Source organism: Talpa occidentalis, unplaced genomic scaffold (assembly GCF_014898055.3).
Source record: "Talpa occidentalis isolate TD23 unplaced genomic scaffold, MPIMG_talOcc4v2.1 talOcc4.14, whole genome shotgun sequence".
In the NCBI taxonomy this organism is placed as follows: domain Eukaryota; kingdom Metazoa; phylum Chordata; class Mammalia; order Eulipotyphla; family Talpidae; genus Talpa; species Talpa occidentalis.
The window spans coordinates 80,016,923-80,041,656 of NW_023601433.1; the positions used below are offsets into that span (position 1 = coordinate 80,016,923).

Consider the following 24,734-nt stretch of genomic DNA (forward strand, 5'->3'; position numbering starts at 1 on the left):
CATGTGGTTGACCCACTCCTCTCAGCAACTTCTTTCCCTCTTCTCTCCCTTGTTCATCTGCAACAGTGAATCTCTACTAATTATGCAAAACAAATTAGTTCTCCCTTTGTTTTGTTGTTTTCTTACAGTTTATGTTCTTCAGACTCCATTTCCACTCCTAACACTGTCTATGAAATATATTCTAAGGCAAAGACAGTTTTTCTCTAAGGTAAGTTCTGATGCCAACTGTAACGATTTTTGACACTATTACTCACATACCTACTATAATCCCTATTTCCAAGCCTGAATCAGACATCACTAATCATTCTTGCCACTCTGCCACTAACAGGATCTCAGAACACAGAACTGAAAGCAGACATTACTAATCAATAATACCTGCACACTAAATACAATCTCTGACCTCTGAAACCTAGACAGCTTTGACTTTCTGGGGTCTGGTCAGAGTAAAATTTTCATTGAATAAAATCAACTAATAAAATCAACTAAAATCAACTAGTCATTTGCATGGAAATATTCCAGGTGATGGAAATAGGAAATACCCCCAATTCTACTTTGCCTTCCCAGAGCTCCAACAGTCCACCACACATCCAAAAGTAGCCCACATCTGATCACTCCTTTGGATTAAAATATGAAAGATCCTGTTTTTATAAGAATAACATGCCCTTGTTCTCTGCTTAAAATGCTCTCCCCTTATCCTCGTCTTGATTTCTTCTGTCTACCTCTGTGCTCAGCTGAAAAGCAAAGTGAAGACACTCCATAACTCTTGTCATCATTTAAGTGTGTGTGTGTGTGTGTGTATGTGTGTGTGTGTGTATATATATATATATTTAAAGATTTATTTATGCATACAAGAGCTGGGGTACAGGCCAGAGGTGCGGAGTGGGGGTTGAGAGGATTCATCAGAGACAGAGTGGGGAACAGAACAGGCAGATTGACCAAAGTACACTGCTAAGGGGAGCAGTGAGTGAGTCAGGAGATGTCTGCTGCACAATGTGGGTTGCTCCCTGGCCATGTAGGTTGCTCCCTGGGGATCGAACTCATGCTGCAGAGGCTGTGGAGAGCTTCATAGGTTGTGTTTTAACCTCTTGTGCCACCAGGGAGTCTCTCTCTCTCTCTCTGTCTCTCTCTGTCTCTCTCTCTCTCTCTCTCTCTCTCTCTCTCTCTCTCTATATATATATATATATATATATATATATATATATAAGATGTAAGTATTAATTACTGTCTACCTTCCCAACAAGACTCCATCTCATATCATTTAATCCTCTGTTGACCTCAAACAAATAAGCAGTCTGTTTTTTCATCAGAAAAATGAGTTTATTCAAAACAACAATGGAAACCAATCAGGAAGTGGGGTCTCAAAATGTGCACACTTGCCCAGAACAACAGCAGAAACCCCCTCATGTAGGTTTCAGAGGGACCTGGATGAGGACGCCATTGGAAGAAACCAAAAGTTCCACATGGAGTGGTTTCTTGTTTGCTGGTTATGGGATTCTTTCAGTGACTGGGCTGTTTTTGGGAAGGAGGCTCTTCCCCATTGCAGACTGCAGGCATTGCTGGCTCTTCCAGTGGATTCCAGGGCTGAGGGCATGTGAGTGTGGTCACTTCCAGCTTCCCAACCTGATTTTTTGTTTTGTTTTGTTTTTTTAAGATTTTATTTTATGCATACAAGAGCTAGGGCACAGGCCAGAGGTGTGGGGGCTGAGAAGATTCACCAGAGACAGGGCGGGAACAGAACTGGCAGATTGACCAAAGTATACTGCTGAGAGGAGCAGTGGGCAAGTCTGGAGCGGTCTGCTGTGCCATGTGGGTAGCTCCCTGGCTGGCCAGGGCATTGAACTCATGCTGTAGAGGCTGCAGATAGCTTCATAGGTTGTGTCTTAACCCCTTGTGCCACCAGGGAGGCCCCCAACCTTATTTGAATGAGGCTTCTATGTATTATTTTCCACACCTCACCACTATATACACAAACACACAGTTGCTGAATGAGGAAATTGAAGCTCCAAGATGTGAAATGACTTGCCCGAGGATGAAAAGTCACACATCTAAGAAGGGTGTTTAGGTGGCTTGGCCTCAGAGCCTCTGTGGGTTGAGCAAGAAGGACCAAGGAAGCAGCGTTAGGGTAGGGACCTGAAGATAAGTGAAGTTTCCTGCTGAAAGGAAAGGCCAGGTATAGTAGAACAGCTAAGGCCTCGAATCTTAGAGTCAGGACAGCCTGCCTGCCAACCCCTCCCCAGCCTCTTCCTAGCCAGGTGACTTGGCTACATCTTAACCCTGGTGAACCTCAGTGATCTCTATTGTAAAATGGGAATAATGATATCTCAGCCTGTAATTGTGTCAAGATGATGAAACAAGATCCTATAAATGAAGCACTGGGCATACTACCTGATACATTATTCAGTGCTCATAAACATGAAGGCAAAATTATTCTTTCTTCTCTCTCTCTCTCTCTCTCTCTCTCTCACACACACACACACACACACACACACACACACATACACACACATATATACACACACCCCTTGATTCTTAGAATATCATTTTTAAGGAGATAAAGAAGCTGAGTAGAGACTTCTTTACCCACTACTTGGTATGTGCATTTTGGGGAGAACTGGGGCTGTCTTTTTCCTAATGCCCAAAAACAAAGAGAAATTATTGGGTACAATTAATTGTTCAAACTGCCAGAGATTTGAAAGTAGAGGGAGGAAGCAGATGCTGCTTGGAGCTTGTGCTCATTAACTCAGAGAAAGGATTCATTTCCTATGCATGATTAATTCCCCATCGGCGGTGATTTACACAGCAGATGATCAAATGAGAATTCATTATTCTACAGACAGAGAGCCCGGGTACCAGGCATTCAGTCTTCTTGGGACAGCTCTGTCCCCTAAATTCCTGATATCTGCAGTTAGCACTTTGACCCAGGAAGATGCTGTTTTTCCTTGGTCCCATTTATCCAAGAGTTTTAAAAACAGCAGCTCAAGAGCAACTTAGGGGGAGCCATTAGTGCTCCCTCTGTTCTGTGACTAGAAGAGACCCAGAATCCAGACATCTTTGGTCTTGTTCATGCCCTGCCATTACTTAAAGAAGCATCTAGACTTTGGAATAGAAGGCCAAGCATGATAGGACTCATGTTCAACAGTAAAAGCTCCCACTGCCAAAAGAAAGAGGCAGCACCACCAGTTTAAGGCTGACCCATAGACATCTATCAGGTATTTATTGAGCAACTACTATGCCACCGCAAATTCAGAATATGGTAGCCTCTCTCCTTGCAGTACATGAACAATGTTTTCTGAAGGTTGATTGAGCACCTTCAGTGCCTAAGCAGGGAAACATCCAAAGAATTCTACATTGCCTTCCAGAAAAGGATAACTTTACCGTGCAGACTTCCTTTAACCATCAATAGTGCAGTACAGTATCAGGGATCAAGTGTTCCCTCAAAAGAGCAGGACCTCTGTCCATCAGGGACCCTTAGATCACTCATCATGAGCCAGGCTTTGTCAGGAAGATGGTGCTGAATCAGACACATCCCCTGCCCATGAGAAGCCTTGGCTAGAAGTGGTGATGGGGTACAGATTTGAAGAACAGGAAGATGAAGTTTTCAAATGCCCCTTGTACCCCAAGGCTTATGGTGATGATTCTTCACTAGGACTCAGAAATAAGGAAAAGATATGAACCATCCATGATGAATTGTTCATAAAGTGAAATTTATTTCATTATTAAAATGGTTTCTTATTTTGAAATAATTCTTCCTTCCCTTTTCCTTTTTATGTGCTTAAATAAGTTTCTTTTATGAAATGATGATGTTGACTAGTCCTGTGTGTTTCAAGGCCTTTTTGGCAAAGTCAAAAAGTTAATGAATCTGTTAGACTTCTCTCTCTCTCTCTCTCTTCATTTCTCTCTCTCTCTCTCTCTGTCTCTGTCTGTCTTCCTCAACATTATTGGTTTAATAAATCTCCAAAAGTGAGCAGTCACAGCTATAAATAAAGGCAGTACAAATAAAAACTATATGAGAACTCAGCAAGGAGAATGAGATGTCTTCTCGCTGGGGTGAAATCAGGAAAGTCTTCAAAAAACTTGACATTTGGGTTGAGACTTTAAAGATGGATGGACTTTGTATACCTAGAGCTTGAGGTGGATCTGAAAGGGCATTCCAAGTGGAGGACACAGGCCAGAACAAAGTTGCAGAGGTGGGAGCAGAATCTCAAAATGAGTCTAGCTGTATAAATAGCAAAGACCTAGTTTAACCAGAGTTGTGGATTTTCACCTGTGAGTCAGTGCCTCCTAGGTGGCTGTTGAGGTATTGCCAGTCATCTGCCAATTTTTCTGACCTACTTGCCAATGTCTTACCAAAGTACAACGATTTTCAAATGTCTGTGGATCTATTCATTCAAAAACATTACGGAATTCACAGATGTACTTGGCCAACCATGGTTTTGCAAAGTATACTAAAGAATACTAAGACATCAGCTGTTATTTTAGGATTCCAGGAATTTTTCTTTGAATATCAGAAGGGACCCTCATGCCATTTCCTATTCACTCATTCAATAGGTATATATACATATATATATATATCTTTTTATATTTATTATTATTATTTTAATGTTCTTACTTTGTTGCTCATTTTTGTACAATATTTGATTTCTCCCCCCAGGGGTAATCCCCATAATTGTCCCACCACCACGGCACCCGTGAACCACCACCATAGTCCCTTGTGCTCTTCCCTTCCCTGTTTTGTCCTCTTTCCGTGCCCCCCCTCCATCGTATGCTTCATATCTATGGTTTGCCTGCAAGTTTTGTCTATTTCTTGATCCTTTGTTTGATTTCCCTATACTTCCCTATAAATGAGACCATCCAATATCTTTTTCCTTCTGACTTATTTCACTGAACATAATCCCTTCCAGCTCCATCCATGTTGCTGCAAATGGCATGAGTTTATCTTTTTTGATTACTGAGTAGTATCCCATTTTAAGCTGGCAACAACAAATGCCGGCAAGGGTGTGGGGGAAAAGGAACCCTCTTGTGCTGCTGATAGGAATGCAAACTGGTCCAACCACTCTGGAAAGCTGTGTGGAGGTTCCTCAGAGCACTAAAAATGGATCTGCCATATGATCCAGAAATTCTATTCCTAGGAATCTATCCAAAGGACAAAAACAAAAAACATAAAAACACCAATTTGAAGGGAAACCTACACTTCTATGTTTATTGCAGCACTATTTACAGTAACTAAGATATGGAAACAACCTAAATGCCCCCAAACAGAAAAGGGGAACAGTGGGTATATTTTTAAGAGCCTGCTATGTTCCAGAGGTGGTGCTAGACGCACCTTGCTGAGGTAAGCATGACTCAGAGCTGGGAGATCAATGAGGAGGTTTTAGTAACCCAGATAAGGAAGAGATTTAGACTGGGATGATCTCAAAGGGAAGGGTGAAAAGTGGCCCAGATCGGGGCATAGTTTGAAAACACAATAAACCAGAACTACCAGTGGATTTGATGGTTAGGGTCAGGGCAAGAGGAATAATAAATTACTCTCAGGATTTTAGCCTGAGCAACTGAATAGATGATGAGACCACAGTATGAGAGGTTGGAAACCATTGGCGAAGAGGTGAGGCTTGTGAAGGTGGGTGAAAGGATCACTGAAAATAACCTTGGATCCAGATCCAGAGGGTGGGGCCCTTAAATTCCAGAACAAGAAGTCTAGACATTCACAATGAAGGCAATTTCTTTAATCACCTCAGAAAGTCAATAGCGTGGGATCTGAGAAAATGCCTGGGGAGATGCTCTTCAATCAGCTATACTTTCTGAGCACCAACCGTATACAGGGTACTATGCTTGGCACCATGAAGGGTACAAAGAAAGATAAGACGTATTGCTGTCCTAAAGGAACCAGTTGAGTCTCAAAAACTTAAGGATGAGAAAGATAAGAGGCCTGTCTTTAAACAGTGTAAGTCTTATTAAGCAGTAAGATAGACAGACACTAGTGGGAAGCTGGGATTCTGGAAGTTGCCAAGATCTCTATGAAGAATCAGATGGAAATACCCTGAGTTATATCAAGGTGGAATGTCTTGCACCTTTGTGTCAAGAGGCTCATCCTCTTATTACATAAAAGCAATCTCGACACACTGATTTTGTTCAGTTTTCTTTCAGCATAATTCACCCTGATAGCTGAGATGGACCCAGCTGGTGCACACAACCCTGATCCCCTTTACTCATCCAGTGTATCTATCCCCCAGATGTTAGGAGTATTGGCTGCTAGACTCGCATCTGCGTTGGAGAAGAGTGCTGTCAAACAGGAGTCACTTTTCCCAGAAAGCCCGCTCTGGGTCCTACCCCAACCCCAATGACTAACTGATCCCCTTGCCTCACCCTAGGGTCAAATCTGCAGCATCATTCATACTCCAGAGCTCCCTGTGGCACCAGCTGTAGCTAGTCTCCTTCTGACACCCTTTCCTTGCTTAGCTTTTTCTCCCATCCTTTCCCGCCCCCCACCCTGCTGCCTTGCTCTGAGAGCTCAATATAGCACAGGCATGTGAACCCCAGTCTCATATTCTGCTTCCAGGAAATGCAGCCTAAGTTATCAACTCTGCACTTCACCTCTAACGCACAATACTATTATGAATAATAACCAATATGTCTGAGCTCCTACTATGTGCCAGGCAACATACAAAGTGCTTCATGTACCTCGTCTTATGTGATCTCAAAGTTTCAGTGCATCACCCCCAATTCACAGACCAGAAATTGAAGTTGTAAGAGGTTATTCTGTGTGGCATCCCTAACAAGTTTCCTCCACCTCTGAGGAGAAACCCAGATCTTCTAGAAGAATGTGTTTCTCATTCTGCAAAATGATCCTATCCTCCACCTTAAACGTTTCTCAAAGCACCTCTCCCCGCCTCCTCCTACTGCCTTCTCACCCTCATCCCCACCTTCCCCCGAAAACCAGTGGTCAATTACATGGGTTTCTGTGCTCAAAATCTCCGAGGGCAGAAAATTCAATTTATTTCCATCTGTTTTAGTTTTCTCGCAGAATGCCTTTTTTTAAATTGGCAATAAGCACTTTAGTCCTCCCAAGGATTTTTCACTCAACAACATGTTCCTGGCGTTTTTAATAGGTATGTGTGTCCAGGGAAGAGAGGAAGTCACATCACTTTCTTTTCCAAGTGTTGAAAATAATTGACAAGCTCTTGGTCTGATCTAGAATCACAGAGGTGTCTCTCTCCCAACCAACCAGGCCTCAGTGCCTGCAGAGTCAAAACATAAATATTCAGAAACTCCAAACCCTTCTCTAAAGGAAGGGGCATAAAAGATTGGGGATGTCTGATCCTGGCCATCTCTAAAGAAAGGCCATCTCTAAGGTAAGCATAGCCAGAGGTAGAGGGAAAAAATTAAGGCACCACCTCCATGTTTTGCATAGACTTGTCCTTCTACTAGAATTTCTTTCAGCCACTATTGAACTCTTACTCATGCTTCAAAACCCAGTCTAAGATTTACATGCTCTTCCCCAACTCCCCAACACAGTTGCTACTTCCTATGGAAGTGCAGAGTACAATCCTCTCTCAGATTATAGAATGGCAGGTAATTAAGGGGTCACTCTGTCACCCACTGTGCAATCTCGTGCAAGACACTTCTCTAAGCCTCAGTTTCCTCATCTGTAAAATGTTAGTACACATGAACAACACTATGCCTGGAATGCAGTAAATGCTCAGCAAAATGGCTGCAAATTTCTTCATTACTGTCATCACTTCTTCTGAATTCCCATAAGCACCTATTGTCCATTCTATTAATTTTCCTATTGTCCATTCTATTAATTAGCTATTTACCCTCGATGGCCCCATTTTGTTAATTAACATTTCCTGTGTGCAGCTCGCCTTTCCTTAACTACATTGCAAGGCCCCTGGGGACAGGAAATCTAGCTTATACTTTTATATCCTGCGAGAACAGAGCCAAAGATGTAATACGTGCTCAAATATTTGCTGAATAAATTCTTAAAGCTTTGGCTACAAGTATAGGTGCTTATTTTGCTTGGCAACAGGACAAAAAACATTTTGTATTTACATTCTTGTTTCCAAGGCTAATTGATATGGGTCTTATAATCATAAAAACCCTTCTAAACTCTCCCCTAATAATAGCAGAAGCCATCAATTAAACAAACCATTAGATGTATCAACAATCTATTAATCTGCTCTTAGTGGAGGGACACTGGTTGATTTTCAGCTGTCTGGCCACACAGTAGCATTGGATTTAACTGGAATAATCAGTTGTTTCTTAGTTCTCCATCAGTTCTCCATGAAATGGGATTAAATGATAACATAGATAACAAAGCATGGCTATAGATAAAGATATAGTTGACATCTATATGGGTTTTGTGAATCTTTAATACATGGTCACTTGAAAAAAAAATTAGGGGAAAATAGCACTGGATAGCAGAAAGGAGTTTCAAGCATTGGCTCTTGCCAGCAGTACGACCATGAGCAAGTCATTTTAGTACTTTGATTTCCAGGTTTCTCATAAGCAAGGTGGGGATAAAAGCATATGTGTGGCAGGTTTATTCTGAGGAGTAAATGAGATGATATGCACATGGTGATAGTTGCCTGAATTGACACAGGGGGAGAATGATAGATTGCCTGTCCTCATGAAGCTCATAGTCTAGGGGAAAATATAAATTATTGAGTACAAGAGGGTAGTAAGTGCTACCATGGAAGGTGGTACAGGACATTATCAGCCAGGGCCTGCTGTGTGGTAGGATCACTGAGTTTCCCCCCACCCAAGAGGGCTGGGCTGACCATTATGCTCTCATCCCCAGCTTCACAGCCTCCCTCCATCATCTGTGTGGTGGTTCTGGGCTGCAGCTACATCTCTGCTTTGCCAGTTGCATCCCTGGTAGTTTTGTAAGACAGATGGTGCAGGAGGAGACTGCAAGGCTGGAGGAGGCTGTGTATTCATTTGCTCAGGCAGCCATAACAAAGTTCCACCAGCTGGAGGGCTTAGACCACAGAAATATATTGTCTCACAGTCCTGGAGGCTGGAAGTCTAAGACCAAGGTGTCAATAGTGTTGGGTCCTTCCTAGGGCTGTGAGGGAGGATCTGTTCATGCCTCTCCCCTAGCTTCAGTTGGTGGTAAATGATGTCTTATCTTGGCTTCTAGAAGCATCACCCCCATCTCTGTCTGCCTTCTGTTCTCATGGACTGTGTTTCTATATCTGTATCCAAATTTTCCTTTTTAATAAGGACACCATCATTTGAAATAAGGGACCCACCCTGCTCCAGTAGATCTTAAGTAATAACATCTACAGTGACCCATTTCCAAATAAGGTCACATTCTCAGGAACTGGAGACTAGGACTTCACCATATGAATGGGGGGTAGGGAGGGTGAACGGATCCTATAATAGGGATAGAAAAAATTTCTCCTTTCAGTAGTGTGTCCTCTTCTGTCAGTGAAGACACATACACATAAACAGCAGGGAAGTGCCAATTGGTTCCAGAAACAATAGTTAGCACCTGTTTCCAGGTATTTTTCCTCGCACTCTTACAAATAGTTTCAATGCACCTTGTCAGAGTCACCAGTATAAGCTGGCCAGGGTCCACCTCTCAGAGGCAGTCTCAGCTCCATGGGGACCCTCCTCTAAACATCTAGATTCTGAAACCCCAATGTAGTGACAACCATCCCAGCCAGGCATGTTCATGGTTGATTCAGGCAGAAGGAAAAGAATCTTGGAACCGTTGTAAATTAGATAGGCCTTTAATGCTGAATCAGGGGACTGGGTACATAGGCTGACCAGCAAGCAGGGAGTCAGGGAGACCAGGAAGCAGGCAGCGATTGAGCCTCCCAGCCCCTGCGATCACCACACTCTCTCTCTCTGGTTTCTCCATGGCCTCTCCTCTTTATCTCGCCTCTATTTTCCCTTTGTTACCCCAGATGTCTGTACTTATATATATGTATGCCCTGTGCTCTCTGGCTTCTCAGCCTGGGTGTCTGTAATCATAGGTGCACACACCCCATCATCACATTCCCTGTGATCATGCTTTTGCATCAACTTGATACCACGTGTGGGTAATACAACTGAGGAGCAAAGCAAAGCCACTTGTGGTAGCTGTAGGGTCAAGAGGAGGAGACAAAAAGGAGCCTGAGTAACTCCATTTTCCTTGCACCCAATTTCTTCCCTTTGGGTATTAACTTCTTTCTGCCTATGAGGGGCAGCCTCTGCCATGGCCCCCAGAACCACAGCCACTCCACCATCATCCCCAACCCATATCTATGCATGTGTATAATTTCCCTCCCTGCAGTAGAGAATTGACTTACTGACTTAGTTCTAACAGAAAACAATAGAAGTGATGGGATGTGATGACTATGATTAGATAATAAAACTGGTGTCCATTGTGGGTGTTCTGGCTTGCCTTGCGCACCCTGATGAAGTTAGCAGCCATGTCGTGAGCTGCCCAATGGAGAGGCCCACAAGGTGAGGCACTGAGGGTGGCCTCTAGCAAATAAACAGGGATAAACTGAGGGCTCTGGTTCCATAGCACTGGAGTCACTGAATCCTGCCAAAGACCACTTGAGTGAGTACAGGAGCAGGTCCCTCCCCAGTTGAGCCTTTGGGTAAGACCCCAGCCTCAGCTGCCATTGATTGATGCCTTGTGAGAGACTCTGAGTCAAAAGATGCAGCTAAGCCAGACCCAGATTCCTGACCCATAGAAAACAGGACATAATGAAAGATTGTTTTACCTTGTAGGGTAATTTGTTATGCAATAATGAGTAACTAATATGCTAATTACTATCTTGTTTCCCTTGGTTTTCCCTTTTTAACTCTTCCATCTTCCAGTAAGCTCTTGACCAACTTTCCAATAAATTCTCTCAGTTAAGTGAAATAACATCATTTCTATTTTCCTGATTAGATATCAAATGGCACAAGTTGACCTCTAAGCTGTGAACTGAAGGACAAGCAGGAGTTAACTAGGCAAACAGGATGGCAAGAGTGTTTCAGGAGCAGGACTAGCATATACAAAGTTGCAGGTACCATTCATTATTTAAATCTATGTAGGAATGAAAAAACAAATGAGAGCACAAAGTCCCACCATCTTCAAGGTTGTCCTGGCATGTTTGAAATAAGACAGCCATAGGAAAGAGCCAAGACCAATTGATCACAGACAACTCATAGGCTAGGCTTCCTCACCAGTGATACATGCACACACTCCTTTAAGATAGAAGCACTTGGCTTTCTTAACCTGGGCACGAGATGAATAGCCACTTCTCAGCTTCAGTGTCTCATCTGTAAGGCAAGGATGACAACCTCTGCCTCTCAGGACTGTAGCATTGATCAAATGAGGTTTGGGGGTCTACAGCAGTTTTGTATAGTAGGCAGAGCTCTCCTGCTGTAAAGACATAGTAGTCTTTCTTTAACTACTGGCACTCTGAACTCAAAATGATCCAAGTCCTTCATCTGCCCAAGTGGCCAGCAGCCCTCTGCTGGCCTGGAGCTGGCAGCAACCAAGGCACAGGTTAACAGGATTAAACAAAGAGCCTGTTGCTTCTGGCCCCAGCCAGCAGGTTGCTGGTCATTGATAAAAACAGACTGTAATACAAAAAGCAACCTTCCCGTGGCCACCCACCCATAAATCATCAGCTACCAAGGGCTATTGAATTACCTTCAGAAGATGGATGACACGGGGCTGGAAGGCTGCTTGATAAGGTTTCCCTTTGAATAATTCCATGTAGAAAGCTGGGCTTGAAAAATGGGGTCTTTCCACCAGCTCAGCCCCATCCATGCCGACACTGCCAGGTGCTTTCAAGATAAACACATTTCCTTATGGGATGCCAGAGTATCTGTGATGAAGGACAAAAGCTTACTGCCAGGCTCCCGGGAAGTATCTACTTCTGTCCTAACCACAAAGGGTGGTTTTGTTTTATTATTACTATTCATTGTTTAAAGTACTACATTATTAATAATAGCTATCATTCATAAACAGTCTACGTGCCAGACAATGTGCAAAGCACTTCAGCTCAAAAAATCCTTAAGCAACTACACCATATGAGGTAGATCTGATTACCCTCTGTTTGATCAATGAGAAAATTACAGTTCAGAGGAATGACATGACTCTCTTAAGGTCACACAGCTAGTAAGCATTGGAGCTGGTTTTTAAGCCCAGGCTCTTAATAGGAGTCATCAATTGTTTTTCTATAAAGGATCAGACAGTAATTGTTTTAGACTGTAGTTCATCTGGTCTCTATTGAAATTACTCACCTTTGTCTTTGTAGCACAATGCAACCATAGATGACACTTATGCAAATGGGCATGGCTGTGTTCAATAAAACTTTATTTACACAACCAGTGGGCCAGATTTAGTCAACAGACCATTGTAAGACAACCTCTTAAGAGTTCTGTGGCACTAACTCTCTACATTTGGACTTTGCAGTTTCCTCCACTTATCTGTTTCCACAAAGAAAATGTGCCAGCTCCTCATGGAGTTATTTTGCTTATTCAATTCATTTGTAATTTCTTTATTGCCTTCTTGAAGGCTCTAGTGCCATAGAAAATACAATGATCCTGCTAGTTAAAGAAGCAAGATGGTAACATGAATGATGTTATAATCACTCATTCCATTAGTGAGAAAAAGATCTGCTATGCTGCAGTAACAATAAATCCCAAATTAGTGATTTAAAGGAGGGTTCACTCAATCTTGGAACTACTAGGCTAGATAATTGGACTAGATAATTCTTTATTGTCCTGTGTATTGTAGGATATTTAACAGCATCTCTGGCCTCTACCCATTAGACTCCAGTATGCCTCCATAGTCATGACAAACAAAAATGTCTTCAGACATTACCAAATGTACCCAGGGGGACAAAATACTCCCAGTGGAGAAACAGGGAATTAAGACAACAAAGTTTATTTCTCATTCATTAGAATCTAGGTCTGGGTCACAAGCTCTCCTTGATAGTGCTCCTGCTGTAGAGCAGCAGGGGACCAAATGACTCTGTCTGCACCTCTGTTATCTCAAAGTTCTTTGCCTCCTGTCATACATATGTGATTGAGAATAGAGAATGCACCCCCATTCTTAATTTTCTCAGACCAGAAATGACACTTATTGCTATGCTCATAGGCATTTGATCATAGTCTCACTGCAAGAAATGCAGGCTAGTAAATGTAGGAAAGCACAGGGATTATTTGGCAACTTCTCCTGGTCATTCAGTCATTCAACAAGCATTTAGTGAGCAACTATTTCAATTTACACTATACAGATGCTGAGGATCAAACAGATTTTTCCCCTGCTCATAGAGTACTCATATTCTTGCTTAAGTCTGCTCTTTCAGTTGCAAAGCAAAAGGAGCACAACTGGGGATTATTGAATGATACATCTAGTGTGAAATAAGATAAAATTACTCGGCAATTTTACTGGGTCCTGAAGCCTCATTAAGAACCTGAACAACTACCTCAAAGGCCTGAATCTCAGTGATCTTTCCTCTGTTCACTGTCTATGCATTTATCCTAAAACAGAGTTAGAGTGGATCGATTACTACCTAACGATGAGTCCTTGTTGGCCAAACCACTGTAGAGTTTTAACAGTCAGATTTCACTAAATTATGCTGTGCTCACAAAATGTTAGGGACTTTCAACAACATTCGTTTGCTGCTGATGTACATATCATCAGAAAGTTGGCTTCAGCTCTGTCCCCATTACCATCTTTATTACAGAAGCAGATGAAGGGTAGCCCCATTCTCAGTCCTGAGTCAGACAGAAAAGAGCAACTGGAATCACTCTTGGTTCTAAAAATTTCTGTTCTGACATGACATTCTCATCTGCTGACATTTTGTTGGCAAAAGCAAGCCATAAAACTGAGTGTGATGTTAGTCAGGTAGGAAATACATTCATCCACAGGGAGGGATACAGAAAGGGTCTCTACAGGGATGGTATGATCAACTACAGAAGGACTTAGCATTTAGAGAGGTGTTAAGTATATTATAATGCACACACAACAAAGGATTACATAACCCAGAATGGCAAGAAAATATTTTAAATACTTAATACAAATTATCACAGTGGTTCTCAGTTTTATAATCCCCCTCCTGGGAAGCATTTTTGGTTTTTACAATAATGGGGATGCTACTAGTATCTAGTGGGTAGAGGTCAAGAATTCTGTTAAGGGCCTCCCCTGGTGGGGCAGGGGGTTGAACACCGCACTGTGAAGCTATCTGCAGCCTCTGCAGCACCAGTTCGATCCCAGTCAGCTGACGAGAGTCCCACATGGCAAAGAAGATCTCTGCTGTCTCACCCACTGCTCCCCTCAGCAGTGTATTTCATCAGGCTGTTTTGTTCTGCGCTGTCTCTGGTGAATCCTCTTACCCTCCCATGCATCTGGCCTGTACCCTGGTGCTTATATAAAAATAAATAAATCTTTAAAAAAAAAAAAGAATTCTGTTAAGCAAACTTCACTGCAAAGAAAAGTCCTCCCAACAGAGAATTATCCTACCATTAGGGACATGATTAAGAAACCCAAAGTTAGCCCAAGGCATTAGGCTCTTCATTCATTCATTATTCACTGAAGATTTATTGAATGCCCATTAAGCGCCACGCACAGTGCTAGGCCCTGAGAACAAAATTGAAGTAAACATAATACAATTCCTGCTCAAATGGAGCTTATAGTCTGCTTGGATTATTCATTGAATAATCACATGAGTGAGTATCTCAGCACAAATTAAGATAAATGAAAGAATGGAACATATTTTCTGAAAGCCTACAACAGCCCATTGAGGTCAAGGGGGAAGGTTATGGACCTTCCTCAAAGAAGTGATAAGACCTTTGGAGGGTGTGTAGAAGCTAACTAGATAAAGAAGAGGAGGTGAAGAGTTCTAGGCAGAGAAGTAGGAAGTAGCATACTGGGTTGGAGGAAAAAAAAGGCCACATTTATCCCACTCACTTTTGGTGAGCACACCAAAGGTAGGGGTGACTGGTCTATGGTACAGCTTAAGAGGACAACAAGGACTGGTCATCCAGGGCTTTGTAGACCAGTTTAGAGAGTTTGGCTTCTCTCTTAAGAACAAGAAACTACCAACAGGTAGCCAATTTTTTTTAAGCCAATCTTTTCAAGCAGATCTCTCAAGCTGGCATGGAGAGTTGCACAGAGGTAAATGCAAGGAGACTTATACCTGATGATTACTGTCTTCAAGGTGAGAGACATGGGGCCTGAGACCAGGGTGGTGGTGGGGAAGACAGAGAAAGGTGTACATATATTCGAGAGCCAAGAATGACATAGGATGTGGAGACAGGAGGGGTATTTATCCTGCCTTCTAACTCTCCCGTCTATATAACTGGATGGGTGATGGGGGATCAGTTTGCTGAGATCAGAAACATAGGAGAAGGATTTGGGGGCAGGGGAACAATACAGCTATAATAGAATATGAGCTTAAGAAGTCTTTGCAGCAGCTGATGAAAATACCAAGGAGGCAGCTAGATATGTGTGTCTGCAACCCAGAAGAGAGATGAGACTAAAATTGTTTAACAAGAATAATCAGACTTACAGATGTTCAACCCTCACGTGGCCATGTGGATGAGACCCCAATTCCTGGCTCATCATTTGTGACTAGTTAGCCTTGACTTGATGGCAGTAACCATAACAACTCCAGAAAGACAGAAGCACTTGTGTGCCTCTCTCAGAATTCATTCATTCATTCATTCATTCCACAAACAGTCCTGCATGCTATTGTAAACCCAATTTTGTCCTTGGAAGCTGGTGATATAGCAGTAAATGCGAACAAACAAAGTTATGATCCTTTTAGGCATTTAAATTTTATGGCTTCTTCCTTCCTGTGGATTGTTCAAAACAACCGGCCCTTGCTCTTCTGTGTCTTTTCTGAAATAAATCATCCCACACAGAAGGAAATGCTTGCCTATAAAATGACCTCAAAATTTTAATAGGATAATAGAATTGTAGTATCTCAGGCTTATATTATTAGTATCCATTTAGTTCAATGATGTCAAATAGATTTCTTCTTACATGCCAACTTTAATTGATTGTCATAGCTTCCAGGAGAGCTAAGCTGAGAATGATTCAACTGGAAAAAACAGAGATCAATTAATGATATCTGTCAGGGTTTGATATGGGAGCAAGAAAGACAATATGCTCAGGGTAGCATCTCAACTCCTCCTTTTTAATTTGGGTGAATTCCATTTGATAATATTTTGTGAAGGAATTTTATATTTAAGTTGATGAAAGCTATTGGTTTATTATTTTCTTTTTTTTTAAATAATATCATCATCATAGTTTCTTATATGTATAATACTGGCCAAGTGATACACGTTAATGAAAATTCTGTTTTGTAAAGGGGTTTGTCCAATATTCACATTATTTTATCCTTAAATTTTTGACAAAAAGAGACCTGTCATTGTGGGAGGAGGGAAGTCAAAGAGCAGTTTTAAACTCCGAAAATTCACTTTTAAATAGAAAAAGGGCTTTTGAGATTTTTCCATTTCTTCTTCTGTTCATTTTGGTATGTGGTATTCTTTGAGGAATTTGGACATTTTGTAAGTTTTTCAATTTAATGCATTTATTTAAAGGGTGAATAAACTAAACCTTAGTTAGGACAATTGACATACTCCAGGTCACTTAGTTAATGACAGAAGAAGGAGCATAAGAATGCAGGTCTTCAGAGGCTTAGTCAATAGCTCTCAATCTGCCACACCCAGATTTATCTTACTTCCCAAAGCCACAGGGACATTATCTAAGGATCTTTCCTAAAATGATATACACATGCATTTAAATGCCACAAACCACAGTATAGAGCATGCTCTGGTGACTTAGAGAGAAAGAGCTGTCCAGGGTAAAAATCACCTTCAGCAGCAGCAAACTGGAGTCTCAGATTTTAGCAACCTTATCTGCGAAAGACCGAGTCATCTTGAGAAAACCCATGGACAGTGAGAAAGAGAAACCCTCTCTATTTAGGTTGTCCTGAGAAGGCAACCTCTCCCTTGGGTGCCCCCAATTCAGTGCAAAAAGACAGGTTGCCCATGCAAATTATCCCCCCTGAGTCTGGACCTGGCTGTTGGAAGTCCTGAGGGACCTTCTCTGCCTGGCCTGACCTACTTAGCTGTGACATGCCTGATGAGGATGGGAGTGGAGCTAATGGGGAGAGACAAGAAGGCAGACTCAGTGTGGCCCAAGGGAGATGAGCTCACAGCACTTGGCTCCAACTCTCCTGGGGGAAGGTCTCCCTGGAGAAGCATCTGTTCAACCCAACCACATCAGCACCCTGCTTAGCAATGTTCAACTCTACCCTGTGTGCTCATGAAGTCTAAACTCCTAAGGATGTCCCAAAGCCCTGTACCACCTCACCACTGCACACTTCTTTCTCCACGCCCCCCACCACCCCAGCACCACCACCACTTTCTTTGAGACTGACCTGCTCTTAGTTCCAAAATGGCAACCCACTCTCTCTATCCTCAGGGCCTTTGTATAGGCTGTTCCCTTTGCCTGTAATATCTTCTCCTATTTTCTTTTGTTTTTAAAGATATATTTATACACATATACAAGAACTGGGGTGTAGACTAGAGGTGAGGTTGGTGAGAGGATTCACCAGAGACAGAGTGGGGAGCAGAACAGGTGCATCTACTGAAATACACTGTTGAGGGGAGCAGTGGGCGAGACAGGTGAGGTCTGCTGCGCCATGTGAGTCAGCTCCCTGGCCAGGGCTTGAACTCATGCCATAAAAGTGATAGCACTGAGACTTAACAGCTAGGCTACCAGGGAGGCCTGATCCTCTGTATGATGCTTTAATGGTAGATATATGTCATTCTACATTGATCCAAACCCATAGAATGTACACCACCAAAAATGAACCTGAATGTAAACTATAGACTTGAGGTGACAATGACATGTGGATGCAGCTTCTTCCATTATAACAAATGTTCCCTCCGGAATGGGGTGCTTGACAGTAGGGGAACCAGTGCATGTGTGGGGAGCAGGGAGGGTATGGGAAATGTACTTTCTGCTCGATTATGCCATGAACCTAAAACTTCTCCGAAAACTAAAGTATATTAAAAAAAAGAAAGAAAAGAAAAGGGCTTGCCTCTCTCTCTTTCTCACCTCAACACAGCAAGAAACGTGAGGCCCATGGCGGGGTGGAGGCGTGAGGAGGGCAGAGCCCCTCTTCACTCTAAGTACAGCCGATGCCGGGAAACAAAACAGGAGACTCGGAATGAAATCTGAGATTGAAGTTGAAAAATGGCCTGGCGACTAGGCTGTTTTAATAACCTAGGAGATTGGAAAGGTATGGAATTCAACGGATGTCCCAGGTAGCAGGAGAGTCGGGGGTGGGTGGAGATGTGAGAGTCTGATCTCGCGGTAGAGACAGGGAGAAATAAAGTGATCTCATGTGGAGAAATAAAGCGGTCTCGTGTGGATTCCTCAGTGAAAGGAGGTTTCTCAACTAAACAGGCAATTCCTGAGATCTTTTTGCAAATCAGATAAACTTGCCCTTTTTTCCACATGGAATGTCTACACAGGTGCACACGGAAAGGGGCCTCTGTGGTTGACAACATCCCAACACAGGGTCTGGTCTTGTTGACAGAACACAAGGCATTTTAACAAGAATATTCTCTGGCTCTGCCAAGGAGCAGGGCATCAATAACAACCAGCATTGCAAAGCCTCACATTGCTAAGCCATTTTATTTCAGGAGGTTCAACACACCAGGCTTGTTACAGAGTAAGGTGAGGGGTACCCTGAGACCCCAAACCTGCCTGCTCTAAATAGATTCTGCCATTCGCTGCATCAAGACAAAACAAACTCTAGTGCCTAAGACCTTCAATAGAAAAGAACTTTAATGCCATTAGTGTGCAATAGAGAGAAGGGAAAGAAGAGATAAAATAGTTTCCACATGAAACACCCAAAGTTACCCACCCCCTCCTGGTAAATGCCCACCCAGCAGGGCAGCTGAGGCCCAAAGGCTTGCCTTAAGACTAAGGCACCTCCTGGTGGACAACCACAGGAAAGGGGCAGAAGAGGCCAGACAGGTCTGGAAGAAAAAGAGCAAAATCAAGATCAAGATAAAGGCTGCCACTGTCACCCACGTCTATTTCAAGTTCTCCTTCCATGTCCTCAAAAACCCTGGAACAAGTCCAAGGCCAAGGAGCAAGCGCAGCCCTTCATGTCTTTCTGCTCCATGTGCCCCCTCCAAGTCCTCTTCTCCAGTCTCCCTCTCCTTCTTCTTCAGTTTCTCCTTCCTCTTCAGCTCCACCCTTCCTTGGGTCAGGAAGGGGACCTGGAACCTCCCTTTCCCTGGGGACCACCCTGTTACAGGCACAGACACTCACTACCCATGAGAGGGATGATGGTGTGAGATGCTCCTGCCCACATCTGGAATGGTGTCACAAGACCCAGGACATCTGTCAGGCAGTGACACAGTCCTGCATCCATCGTGCAAGTACCAGGCCATACAAGTGTTCCACAGGGGTTGAGACAGCGACTCCCCTCCCCTGGAGGCTTTCCCTATAGCCAGTGCCCTGGGGGCTACCATGTTGGGGGTGTTTGGTGTTTTTTTATTTTTTTTTTTTTGAGTGGTTTTTTTCTTCTTTTTACTTTGACTTGGGCCTCCAGCTTCTAGAGATGCATGGAATGAGAGCCAAGCTCCTAGAGAATATTTTTCTCACAAGAATGAGGGTTATGACCCCACATTCTACAGCAAACATTTCCTCTTCCCCACCAAGCACAGTAGCTTCTTTTTTTAATGTTTATTTTTTATTTATGCATAAAAGAACTGGGGTGCAGACAAGAGGTGTGGAGGGGGAGGTGAGAGGATTGGCCAGAGACAGCGTGGGGAGCAGAACAGGCAGATCTACTGAAATACACTGCTGAGGGGAGCAGCGGGCAAGACAGGAGAGGTCTGCTGCACCATGTGGGTAGCTCCCTTGCTGGGGATCCAACTCAGGCCATGGCAGTGATAGTGCTGAGATTTAACCCTGAGGCCACCAGGGGAGCCCCACAGTAGCTTCTTAATGAAAAACTTGGTCAAGTACTAGGGAAATGCTCTGAACCTGGCCACTTTCCAGGACCAGAGAGATAGATCTGGAAATGGGTTGAAGGACTGAGGGACAGGGGAGAGGGGAAGGGTAGGGGCTCACTCATATACTCACATGCCATCTTACTCCCCAAACCCCCCCCACCCACTCCCGCCCTCCCCCCTCCACCATGAGGGTCTCAGCATGGCTGATTTCTCTGCCTGGAACACCCCACCCACCTACCCCACCCACCTGCTCTGTTCCCCAAGACCACACCTCCTTGAGATTTCAGCGCAGGTCCCTTCCCTGATGCTAGAGGGGAGTTCCTTCATGGGCACTTTCACAGCAGGAAACCTGCAGCCTCCACATTTTATTCACTTTGCAACAATTCATCCATTTGGGGGCTTATTTAATTAAGGTCTGCCTCCCTACCCAGACTCAAATTTCCACAAGAGCAAGCGCTGTGCTTAATTCTGCTCCAGTCTCAACTCCAGGACGTAGAATTTAGTATTGAGCTTAGTAAGATGTTCAATAAATGTTTTCATGACTAAATCAACAAAATCCTATTTTACTACAAAATGCAAAAACACATTCAACTAGTATTTGTTGAATAATTTAACCAATATCTTTAAAACTGTCATCATATTAGTACCTACTCAATAGTAATACCTACCCAATGAAGTTATTACGGGAGTTACAGTGTTCGTGCAAATAAAGCTCTTAAATAATACCTGCATATAAGTACTCCATAAAATATGAGTTAATATTGTTAATATTGTGTTGTTCCCATGAAGTAGGAAGATATTTTGAATTATTATCTGAAGTGGGTTTTCTTCTCCACATTTTCTGCTAACTCAGCGCTTCTTTCTATTTTACAGATGTGGAAACAGAGGCTCACAGAGACCCCAAACTCCCCAGCTGATAAGCAACTGAGTTTGGACTCCAAGCCACAGCTTTCAGACTCAAAAACGCTAGCGTTTACCCTGTTTTTCTCAAACCATCCAGCAAAGATGAAATGAATGAACTAACAGGACTCCAACTTCATTCATTTGGAAACATCTTTTTTTTTTAATTTGTCCTCAAAGAGAAAGTATCATTTTACTGAAGAATCACCACCATTCGAAAAAGTGCCTAAAATGATTATACTCCCATGCATGTCTAGCTAGGAAATAAATGCTCCTTTTTTATTATACCAAAGACAATGGTGTACTGATGCATTATTGGAAACAATTATCTCTCTAGTTGGTTTGGGCCGTAACTCACCAGAAGTTGCTGCCTCAGCCAATATGACTTCCAAAGGGTGGTTTTTTCATTTTGTTTTAAACCCGTGAAGTGTTTTTTAAAGTGAATAGGAAGCCCTTTTTGAAAAATCGATTACATATTTCCATTTTAATGTAAACATTTCATGTCCAACATACTGCCTGGCTACTGTATTAGCATTTCAATGCAAAGCACCAATGGAAACATTTATTTCAAAACCACTTTTTTCCAGGCAGAGAAAGCAAATTGAGCAAGTAGTTAGCACGCCCTCCCACCCCCCACCACAGACAGCTGACCAAAGGCAATCATTGTTGAGAAACGATGGGAGGGGCAAAGTTTCAGAAGAAATGGAAAAATAGAAAGTAGCTTTAAATGCAACATCTCCAGGGAGCTGCTAAGATGTTTATTTGGATTTTTAGAGATTCTTTCAAGTGCTGTTCAGCAAATATTACACCTTCAAAAAAAAATAATGATAAATAAATACAGTTGATTTTATGATGGTCAATTTAGACCCTAAGAGATAATTTCCCCTTTTTTTCTGTGTTGAGGCATTAGCTCCTCTGGGGTTCCTAGAAAGGGTCCTTTGAGGGAAGAGAGAGTGCTCTTAGAAACCCAATGCTGGGTTTAAATCCTTTACCCCCTGGTGAGCTGGTGTCCTGTTTCCAAAGCCAGGAAGCTTTGGAAAAGCAGCCCACACTCTTGCTGAGAACATGGGCCTCTCTGCACTGCACGCCCAGCACGCCAACGTGCAATTGAGGTAATTTCGGCTGAGTGCAAAGTGCTCCATTTGAGACTGAAATCACGCCAAAGACGCCTCACAAAAACCACATTCAGCACCTCCAATTCCACATTCCACTCTGCAGCGCAGACTCCATCATTACCCAGGATTCCAAAAGCTCTTGGCCACATCAAATAAGAGCAGGAAGGAAAACAATAGCAAGGGACACAAACCTGGAATCCTAAAGAGGGAGCCGCCAGAGATGTTGGCTGAGCTCTGAAAATAGACGTGGCTTAATGAGCAGGAGGAAGATCAGATTTCTCCAAAAAGGCAGATTCAAGCAGGTAAGACATAGATCATCACACTATTGTGATGGGGTGCGTCCCAGTTCAGCCCTTTTGCAGGCTGTTTGGCAGGACTTATTAAAACTAAATAATGCACGTGTCCTAAGGTGCAGACAGTTCTCCTCTTGGCACATATCCTGGAGAAAAAAATGCAGATGGCTGCTATGCATGCAGGAGAGAGACACCAAGGATTTTCAACACTGAGTTGCTTGTAACAGCCAAGAGTTGGGAAATGATCTCATATCCATCTATGGGGGAATAGCCACACTGTGGAAAACTGCAGAGCAAAGGAACTGTGCCTCAAGTGGGACAGATAATGTTATAGGACAGGGAGAGGGGCAGCCCAAACCCCGCAAACCTGCCTATTCTAAATGGGTTCTGCCATCCGCCGCATCAACACAAAACATATGACACTCTAATGGGAAGGATCTTTAATAAAAACTAGGAAACAATACAGGTGAGGCAAAGAGTCTAGTTTCTAGATGAAGCACCCAAAGTTACCCATCCCCTCGTGGGTAAAACTCCATCCATATGGGGTCGGCCCAGAGCAAGGCCCCAAAGCCTGCCACAAGTCTAAAGCATCTTCCAGTGGGGACCCACAGAAAAGGGTCACAAACAACCGGACAAGCCCGGAAGGAAAAGAGCAAAATCAACACCCAGATAAAAGCTGCCATTGTCACCTCCCCACGGGTCTCACCCACATCTGTGTCACCCAGTCCACGACCAAAAGACAAGCGCAGTTTCTTTACTTGTCTCTAGGCTCCATGTGCCTCCTCCAGGTCTCCTGGCTCCATCCTGCTTCCTTCCTCAGTCTCTTCTGCAGCTTCTTCTTTTGCTGCTCAGCTCCACCCTCCCTTGGGTGGGGCAGGGAACCTCCCCCTTTCCTGGGGACCACCCTGTTGCAATAATAATATCCACACACACCTGTGGATGTTCCAGAAGCTCTTTTAAGTGTATCACACACATTGAACTATTTATTCTTTCTAACAGCCCTTGAGGAGGGTCTTCATTTATACCCACAGAGCAACCGGGGCACCAACTTGTTGAATAACCTACCCAGGATCACACAAGCACACAGGCCTTTAAACGCAGGTCATTCAGACCCAAAAGTCATACTGCTTCACATTCTAAATAGTAAGTATTTCATTTACAGATTAACCATGTATTTTTGCCCTTTGAATTAAAAGAGAAAGCCAGCTGCAAAATAACATGTAGGGGAGTGAAAGTCTGCTACCCAAAATAAGGTTAATTTCATGGGAGGGGCTCGAAAGCCTGGGGTAGAGGTTGCTGTGGAAGAAGATATTTACATATAAACTTCTGTCAGGGTGTGTACCAGGAAGACCTCAGCAGAACTTAATCTGCATACTTTTGTCTACTGTGCCTTCTCTGGCAATCTCCCTAACTCACCTTCCTTATCTCTTCCCCCGCCCCCAATTTCTCTGTCTTAGCTGAGTTATTTGAGATGGTGTCTGCAGCCACATGGGGAGTGACTCAGTCACTCTGGGTCTCTCCCATGTCTACAGGAGGGAAACATGTTATCATTAAACTTCTTTTTCACTTTTTTTCTTGACAATCTCTCTGATGCTTATTTGATTATTTGCCAGCCTAGAAGAACCCAGGGGGTTCAGGATGATTTTCTTTGTGCCCCAACAGACACATTCAATATATACCTGTTAAGCTGGAGGCTCAGGTGACACAGGCCTGTGCCAGTGACCTCCCAGCCCCTCAGCTGTGTTAAACAAACTTGGCTGCCAACTGCCTCTGACACAATCCTTTCTTTGTTTCACAGGTTCATGATAATGTACCTTCTAAAAGCACAGTATTATTATTTGAAATATGTTCATTCCATTGGGTCTTGCTTTAATCAAGTTTGTAGTCCTGGCACCCTTCTGTCATTTTAAGATGTGCCTGGCCCAAAAGCAGAAGGGAAAGAAGAAGCACTTGGCAATGTTAAGAGGGTATATTTTGGAGTCTGACCACCTAAATTTGAATCTGTGCTGCACCTGTGTGTCCTTGGGCAAGTGACCTCCATCTTTGCAAGCCTCATTTTCTTCATCTTCATGCAAAATGGGGGTAATAATAGTTCATACCTTGTAATAACTGTTCATACACAATTCTTGTTAAGCATCATAAGCCTCTTCCTGGTCTACACTCAGAAGGGAAAAAAAAACACTTAATTTCTACCTTCTTGGGGAGGTACAGCCCTTTTCCCAAAGAGGAAGGGTAGTAAAGTCAGCTGGACATGTGACATTTACTGACCATGTCAGAGCAGAGGCATTTGTCACCAGGAAGGCTACACAGTCTATAACTCCTCTTCCTGCCGATTTCCATTTTGGGAACATGCCCACTGAGCGTGGTCCTGATGAATGCCCTGAGCCACTGTGGAGGCCATAAGGGGAAGGAGACAATCAAGCTCCTCCAGTCACATGCG

General features: G+C 43.2%; 1 long non-coding RNA gene across 1 annotated transcript in view; it reads right to left on the minus strand.

Annotated features, from left to right (window-relative positions):
- The window catches only part of LOC129145804 (uncharacterized), a 108,851-nt gene that overhangs the window by 23,512 nt on the left and 60,605 nt on the right, over positions 1–24,734 (minus strand). Inside the window, exon 3 of the long non-coding RNA XR_008551880.1 lies at positions 11,639–11,816. This is a non-coding gene — a long non-coding RNA (uncharacterized LOC129145804). The remainder of the gene's footprint in view (positions 1–11,638; positions 11,817–24,734) is intronic.